Source organism: Leptonychotes weddellii, chromosome 7 (assembly GCF_054177405.1).
Source record: "Leptonychotes weddellii isolate Sample4059 chromosome 7, ASM5417740v2, whole genome shotgun sequence".
Classification (NCBI taxonomy): Eukaryota; Metazoa; Chordata; class Mammalia; order Carnivora; family Phocidae; genus Leptonychotes; species Leptonychotes weddellii.
In genome coordinates this window covers 25,719,068-25,727,354 of record NC_138375.1, presented here as the reverse complement: position 1 = coordinate 25,727,354, position 8,287 = coordinate 25,719,068, and the positions used below count along the sequence as shown (strand labels likewise).

The following is an 8,287-nucleotide window of genomic DNA, read 5'->3' as shown; positions in this document are numbered from 1 at the left end:
TTTATTTATTTACTCCAGAGAGACAATGAGAGAGAGTGCACTCATGAATGGGGAGAGCAGCAGAGGAAGAGGGAGACAGAGAATCCACAAGAGGACTTCCCTCTGAGGTGGGGAGCCTGGTGCTGGCTCCAGCCCAGGCCCCTGAGATTATGACCTCAGCCAAAACCAAGAGTCTGAAGCTCAACCAACTGAGCCACTCAGGTGCCCCAATAATTTCAAAAATAGTACAACTAGTACAGTTTTGATGAAGGAGGAGATATGTGTGTATAACAGCAGGAGTTACTTCCTGGAGAATCAGAGGACTAATGGTAAACAGAGTAAGCGTTCGAGTTCAGACTTAATTCAAGTTTATTTTGTCAGTGGGACCTGAAGTCTTTCCATAATTATAACCTAAAATAACACATTTGAGAAATTATAAACACAGGCAAAATATTTAATTTGTTGATCTTTCATGGGCATGAAAGATGACATGCAGTAAGGAACTATATATAAAATACATGTATTTGAAGGTATGTTTTAAGATGCTGAATGAAGTTTAATCTGTCATTTATCTTTCCTTTCATAATGTAGTGATTCTTCTGCTTATCTGTTTCTACATTAGCACCAGCCACGATCACGTATTGATTCTTTGTGTGCCTAGTTACACTAAATGCTCTATGGTTGTGATTTCCCCACATGTCAATCTTCTATTGTTTGGCTTATCACATCCTAATCACAGGCTACTGTGAGATGGTTATTTAAGTGTCAACAAATTATCCATGTAAAAGGAGGTAAATAGACACTTGTTTTCTCAAGCAAACTTCTACTTAGTTCAAGGAACTAGCTCTTTCTGAAAGGCAGATTTCATATTTTGAATATCCTTAATATGAGTGCATTTTACCCAGTTCAACAATTTGATTCAGCCAACACTGACTGATTCTATGTTTGTAGAAGGCACCATGCTGGGCCTTTGGAAGATGCAGATTCTTTGCTAAAAGCAGCCTCAGTGCGCCAAGGGCAGGGCAGCTGGCCAAAGTTGAATCTTAGTCTAGAAGAAGATTCAGAGGATCCTGATAAAATCTGGCAAAGGAGGGAAGCTTTGTCCAACCCACCCCAACACATTGTGTTGTTTGTACCCTTGTGTCTTTGACCCAGCTGTGTCCTCTGTCAGAAATGTCATTCGGCTTTCCTTGGAACAAAAACTACATGTCCTTCCTACCAAACATTTATTTTACATTTATGTTCACATTAGTGTGACTGGACTTGACTTTGACACTTGCAACAGAGCTCACTGTCTATCCTCTTTTGAAGCATTTTTCTTAATATTTTGAAATTGTTTGTTAACATTTATGTGTCTATATTTAGAAACTCTAAGACCCTAACGGTCAGGGACTTGTTGTTATAGCACATGGCATGGTGGCTCGGACAAATAGTGCTGAGAATACTGGATAATCTTTTAGAAAAAAGACAATATTTGATCCATATCTAATACCGTATTTAAGAGTGAGCTCTAAACACATGATTTAATACAAAAATGACCACATACTGAGGCTAAAAGAAAAAGGTGAATTTCTACATAACTTCGGTGTATGGGAAGACTTTCTAAGTACGACTTAAAAATCCTGATGCCACAAAGAAAAGTTACCTAATTTAATTTGACAATATTAAAATACTTTTGCATGGCTAAATCACCACAAGTAGGGTCAAAATACAAATGAAATAGTGAGAGAAATATATGTAACTTTCATTACATATACAGGACTATTAGTCCCAACATTTAAAAAAAACTATTAAAATTGAGGGATGAAGCTATGGTAAATGCACACATTGGAACGGTAGGCAGCTATAAACTACACTGAACAAAACAACTTTAAACTAATGTTGACTGGATTGTAATCTACTCAGTAAGAAAGAATATAGTCTAGGGGCACCTGGGTGGCTCAGTCGTTAAGCGTCTGCCTTTGGCTCAGGTCATGATGCCAGAGTTCTGGGATCGAGCCCCACATCAGACTCCCTGCTCAGCGGGAAACCTGCTTCTCCCTCTCCCACTCCCCCTGCTGGTGTTCCCTCTTTCGCTGTCTCTCTGTCAAAATAAATAAAATCTTTTTAAAAAAGAAAGAATATAGTCTAAAGATAAATATAGTAAACTAACTTTTATGTTTAAGACAAGAGAAAGGGGGGAGAGAGAGTAGAAATATAAATCTATCTGCATTCCTTTGCAAAAGAAAAGGAGAGGAGGGAAAAAACAGAATAATGTGATAGATTATCTATAAGGCTGTTTTTGAATAACATGAAGGTCAGGGAAACAAATGAAGGCCTATGGATTTCTGTATTTACATAGTTTGGTTTTCCAAAGCATGTTAGTATTTTACATAAAAATTATATTTAAAACAAAAATAATGGAGAAGAAAACTCTAAAATGGAATACAAACAGAAAGAAGAGAACTAAAAATGTTTCTTTCTTTCTTTTTAAAGATTTATTTATTTGAGAGAGAGAATGAACGGTGGGGAGGGGCAGAGGGAGAGAGAGAGAGAGAGAGAGAGAGAGAGAAGCAGTCTCCCTGCTGAGCAGGAAGCCTGATGCCTGCTTGATCACAGGATGCTGAGATAATGAACTGAGCTGAAGGCAGACGCTTAACCAACTGAGTCACCCAGGCGCCCCCAAAATGTTTTCAAATGTTGTAACATAATTGCAGTGTACCAAAAAACATCAGTGAACACAACTGCATTTTGAACATATTGCTTTGAATATCTGTCTTGTCAGTCTAAAGAAAAAAAGTACCGCAAAAAGTCTATTTTTTGAGAAGACTATTTTTTGAGTAGTTTGTTGGGTAGGGCTGATATTCACTGTTGGTGGATGAGTATATGGTAACCTTTTTTCAGTGCATAGTACGATTGAGCAAATGAGTAAATATACCAAAGATGTTGAAAGGAGATTTCTTAATCTTAGAAGGGGAATTTACTAATGTGGAAATGGGGAGGCTTAAAATCACCTCTGTGGTGGTGTATTGGAATGGAAGGTATCAGTATGAATTCACAATTTTTCACAAATACAAATATGGCAATGTACATCTGTAATACTTATATCCATATACATATCTATTTAATAACTCTGTCCACTGAGGAGCATTTATAAACAGTGGAGCTAAATTAGCAATGAGCACTTCTGTCAACCACATCCAGGTTTCTAAATACCATTTCTTACTAAAAGGTCTCTTTGAGAAATGGAAGATTTTAAGACAGAGACAAGAAAAGTACAAGAGGAGTCTGGAAATTGTGTGCAAGAAATAAAGAAAAAGTTCCAAAATGGTTGAGGTTAAGCAGGAGTAACCTGATACATGATGAGAGTAAGAGATGATAGACCACTGAAGAAATATAAATCTATGAATAAATAATGATAACAAACTGATACAGACAGATGATAGGTATATAGATTGATGGATGGATGGATGGATGGATTGACAACTAGATAGATGGGGCAAAGGAAAGGTTTTTGTAACAATACAATGCAACATGAAAAAAAGAAAGAAAAATGCAGTTAAAATCACTAATTGGCCACCAGGACAGTAATAACTGCTTCAGGTAAGAAGTATAAAAGATGATAAAATGAGTGAGTGAAATTTGGTAGGAACAAAATATTTACACAGCTTCAAAATGTCTCCCATGTCTTACTTCCTAATTATAGGGTAAAAAATAGCAACTTTACAGTGGAGAATCTTGGTGAACACCACCTTAAACAAAGGATAGAGTTATCATCTCTAATGACAGGACCATCTGACATCATGTACTTCCCATTGTGATTCACTAGATGAAATCAACACCACCTTTGTGGTATTCCCACCATACTCCCTAGTAACCTGAAGTATAATGAGAGACATCAGGCAAACCCAACTTGGGATCCATCATTCAAAATAAACAGTCATATCAATGACATGAAAGACAGGGGCTGAGAACCAATCCTCACTAAAGGAGATGAATAGACCTGATAACTCCATGCAATGTGTGATCCTGGATTGCCTCCTGCACCAGCAAATTCATATCACAACAGAGGATATTAATCAGACAATTGGAGGGATTGGAATAAGGTTTGTAGATGAAGTAATGTGATCGCATCAATATTAAATGGTGCCTTCCTAATGCAGATTAATTTTCTCACTGGGAAGATAGAATACCTGAACAGATGATAATTGTGAATGCACATGAATGCAATCACATAGTATAAGGGAAAACTGGAATAATGTTGGGAGAGTTTTACAACCTTTCTAATGAATAAGTTCAAACATTTATAAGACTAGAACTTCTTGGTTCCTACTGCCCAGTCCTATTTTGTGATGCCCATTCAGAATTACAGAGTGGCCTTTAGAGGTTTCAGTGCTTCAGGTCAAGACCTGGCTCTCTAGGGGGGGCTTAACACTTAGGAGACACTAGGACTTGTTACCAATAGTTAGTATCCAAAGAAACTCTCTGAGCAATAAATGTAGGTAATTTTCTTTTGAGAATCAGCTTGTGGGATCTTGAGATTGGAATACTAGCAAAGATTTTAAGCAGGTACCTGGGGAAATGGAACATGGGGATGTCACAATGAGGTCAGTAGAGCAGTTAGAAAGTGGAAAATTCATAAAAAGTTCCCTAAAATGGAGATTGAACTGAGTCACCTGGGGGTAGAACTATCTTGGAAGTGACTTCCTAAGGTCCCTACCATTCCTGGTTCAGAGAATCTTCTCTATGGAGACTGTGGTGATATCAGGGGCAGAGAGGGGTTAAGGAGAGCTCACTAACCCCTCTTTCCCATTGCTCCAGGTTAGGAAGAGAGAGGACAGATTAACCAGTAGAGTAAGCACCTAGGAGGAGGAGCAGAAGGGCCAGAAGTGACAAACAGCAGAGAAGACAGAAGGATCCACCCCTCTCCTCTTCACAGCTACCTGCCAGCACATTTCCTTGGCTGCCAGTGAAGCACGTGTCCCCAGAGCCCACAGGTCACTGTGCAGGGCTCAGGACACAGGGCTCTGGGCACAGGCCTGGGCGACACAGCTGGTACAGGAGCTAGCATGGTGGGGAAGAGAATGTTGTTGCTAGCAGGCTTCCTTCTGCTGGGGTTCCTGCTCTCTGAGACCACCAAAATTCTGACTGTATCCTCACTGGGTGAGTGTTTGGCAGGAGAATCAGAGACAGCTGCATCCCAGGCACCTCAGCCAGGACTCAGGCACACACCCATGGGTCAGATGGTCATTCTATGTGGTTTTCCATACAGGGCTTGGGTCCCAGGTTAGAGGAGGGAGAAGAGAGAGTGGGCCTGGAGTGGCAGAGTGGGGTCCCTCCTGCTGGTGGTGGAGAAGTTAGTTGTGGAGAAATCAGTGGTGTCCTTTCCTCTCATTTTATCTGCTCTGGAAGTGCTTCCCATTGTACATAGCTTGGGCCAGAATTTAGATCCAGTGCTGACCTGGAGACCTTAAGTCATCTACTCCAATGGAGGATACTTTCAGAGGCACACCCTAAAAATCTGGGGTGCAGAATAGGTGCCAGTAGAAAGTGGAAGTTGTGGTCAGTTTTGGGCTCCTGGAGGCCAAGGACCGGGCCTCAGAGCTGGAGGAGGCAGCACAGACTGAAAATGTGTCATCAATAGGATACCTGGAGGACTGATGGGGCAAAGGAAGGGGCCCCAGGACAACAATCAAGTTCTTGAGAGCCCCCCTCTCTTTTGCCCTTGCTGCTGGAAGGTTTTGAAGGACAGTGAAGCAGTTGGTTTTGTCTAAGTTTTATCCCCCTACTTTTCCCCAAAGGGAACAGAAGGGAAACAGGAACATTTATTAGGATAATGAGTCATCATAGGATGGATTTTCCCCATGAATTTTTTTGATCCATTGTGAAAGGATAGGGGGCTCTCGGGATCACTTTTAGATCCCTCTGAATCTGAGGATCCTAGAGCTGGAAAAAACCACAAATTTCATCTAATTGGGCAATAAGTGCAGGCATCCCCCTTTTATTTCCTGACAGGGAACCTGAGGGTCAGGGAAATTAGGAGCCTTTTGCAGGAGCACATCAGACCTCCCTGACGGACACACTCAGACTTTACTCACTGTTTCTTACCTCAAACCTGTCCTCTTCTCCAATCTCTACTCTTCACAGTAGGGAATTCCTAAAAATCAGTATTTAAAAAACTGTTTTCTATTTTCAATCTAGTTTTTAATGACAGAGGTAGCAGGAAAAAAGAGCTTCCTCACTGCTTGAAAATACGTGTCCTCTGGATTCTGGGAGGGAGCAGGTGTGGTTTAGAAGCGCTGGAAGCCCCGTCTCTGGCCCAGAATGCATTGGGCTCACCAAGACTCTCAGTAATGGCTGCCTCTGTGGGATGGCTTCTCCCTTGTATCCATTTCTTCCACGGATTTAATGTGAGCCAGAGAAGGCAGTATGAGGGAGTAGGGGTTTGTGTTTTATATAACTGGTGTTACCTCAGGCAAGACAAGTATAGATATAAAAAACTAATTTCCACAGATACACACTATTACTGTAGTCCGACATCCCTCTATGCCAACCCAATCATCATGAGATCTTCATCTTCCAAATAATCCCCACTTCCCACGTGGGCAAATTCTATTGCTTTCCTCCTACTTTGACTTTTTCTGCTGCTGACCCCATAGATTCAACAAAAATCCCCATTATGGCTTATGGTCTTAACACAGTCATTGCAGTGATAGAACTTGTACCTCCCCAGAGGATCAAGCTTCTCTTTCATTAGAATCTCAGGAATCTTAGGATGGGTGTTACCCCAGTCTATCATGTGCAGGATCCTGTAGTTCCTCCCAAGGGCCCACCATTATCCTGAATGCCTTAATTTGATGTTCAGCAATTTTCAAGCTCCAACCGGAAACATCCTGCCAAATATTTTTGAATCTCAAAGATTTTGATTCTAAGTGGTGGGTCTACCTCCTTCTGCTCCAATGGCCATTTCTTGGACTGATATTCAAGTTCCCAGTTCCTGTCTGACTCTAGCATAAATTTCCAAAGGGAAGGATTCCATAAAGAGCTCTGACCAATAAGAACCCTTCCCACTCCCATACACAGTACTGTGCCTAATTTCCACTATGTCCCCATAAGGGCTGGCTAAAATCAGTATGTACCTAGGATCAGGAACTCCTAAGGCCTAAGAAGAAAAACTTGTCACACTGACATGGAGACCATGAGTCACAAAAGGAAATCTTGATGGAGGACTTCCACAGGTTAAGATTTGGGCAGACACTGTGTAGGTGTCTTGGCTGCTGCTTACCCAAAGTGAGACAGAGGAACTGAAGAAACTCATTTTCCTCTGTTCACCATCCACTCTCTGCCCTCTTGCCTTGGATTTATCTATCCACCACATCAATTTCAGACCCTCTGCTCTCATCTTTACAAAATGAAATTTCATATTTTTCCTAGGTGGAAGCCATTATCTACTGCTGGACCGGGTATCTCAGATTCTTCAAGATCATGGTCATAATGTCAGTATGCTTCTTTATGGAGAAGAATTTTTAATCCCAGGTATGTTTTTTTCTTTTGTTTTTTGTTTTTGTAATCATTGAATTCTTCTATCCCAGAGAGACAATGTCTTCTATATAGCTCTGCTTAGCATAAAATCTGTTTGAATCTAGCTATATTGAATTAAGGGGAAAAATGTGTGGGCGTATGTTTATGTTACCTGCTGGATATCATATTAGGATCGTAGACCTGGCCTTCACATGCCATAACTCCATGTTTTACCCCCTCAGCTAGGTGTCACTTCATTTAGGCAAAACTCTACATATCATTATTGATCATTTTGATAACTACTACTCTGTGGTATGACTTTAATTGTGTTGAACAGAAGTGTTCAGCCATATTTATAGTTTCTGTTATGTAAGGAGAGCTGCTCTTCCTGTTTCAGAGGTTACTTTCTACTCCTGTTATGAGACCTGAACTTTAAGAAAGCTTTTTAAAAGGATCTCTTTTAATCATGTCCTAGGATCAGAATCTATCAGTGAGATGACCCTATATTCTTGAGGCGTCACTGGCAGCCCATGACTTGTGCATAGTGATGTCAGAAGTTCTCGAGTCCTTGGGGTAAATACCCAGCAGTGCAATTGCTGAGTCATAGGGTAGCTCTATTTTTAACTTCTTGAGGAACCTCCATATTGTTTTCCAGAGTGGCTGCACCAGCTTGCATTCCCACCAACAACGTAAGAGGGTTTCCCTTTCTCCACATCCTTGCCAACATTTGTTGTTCCCTGTCTTAATTTTAGCCATTCTAACTGATGTAAGGTGTTATACACAACCACTGAATCAATGAATATTATAT

At 40.7% G+C, this 8,287-nt stretch overlaps 1 long non-coding RNA gene across 1 annotated transcript; it reads left to right on the top strand.

Moving 5' to 3' along the window:
• Positions 1–4,283: 4,283 nt before the first annotated feature.
• LOC145722467 (uncharacterized) lies at positions 4,284–7,494 on the top strand. The gene is made up of 2 exons (XR_014146771.1): positions 4,284–5,121; positions 7,393–7,494. It is a non-coding gene; the product is annotated as an uncharacterized LOC145722467 (long non-coding RNA).
• Positions 7,495–8,287: the final 793 nt, after the last annotated feature.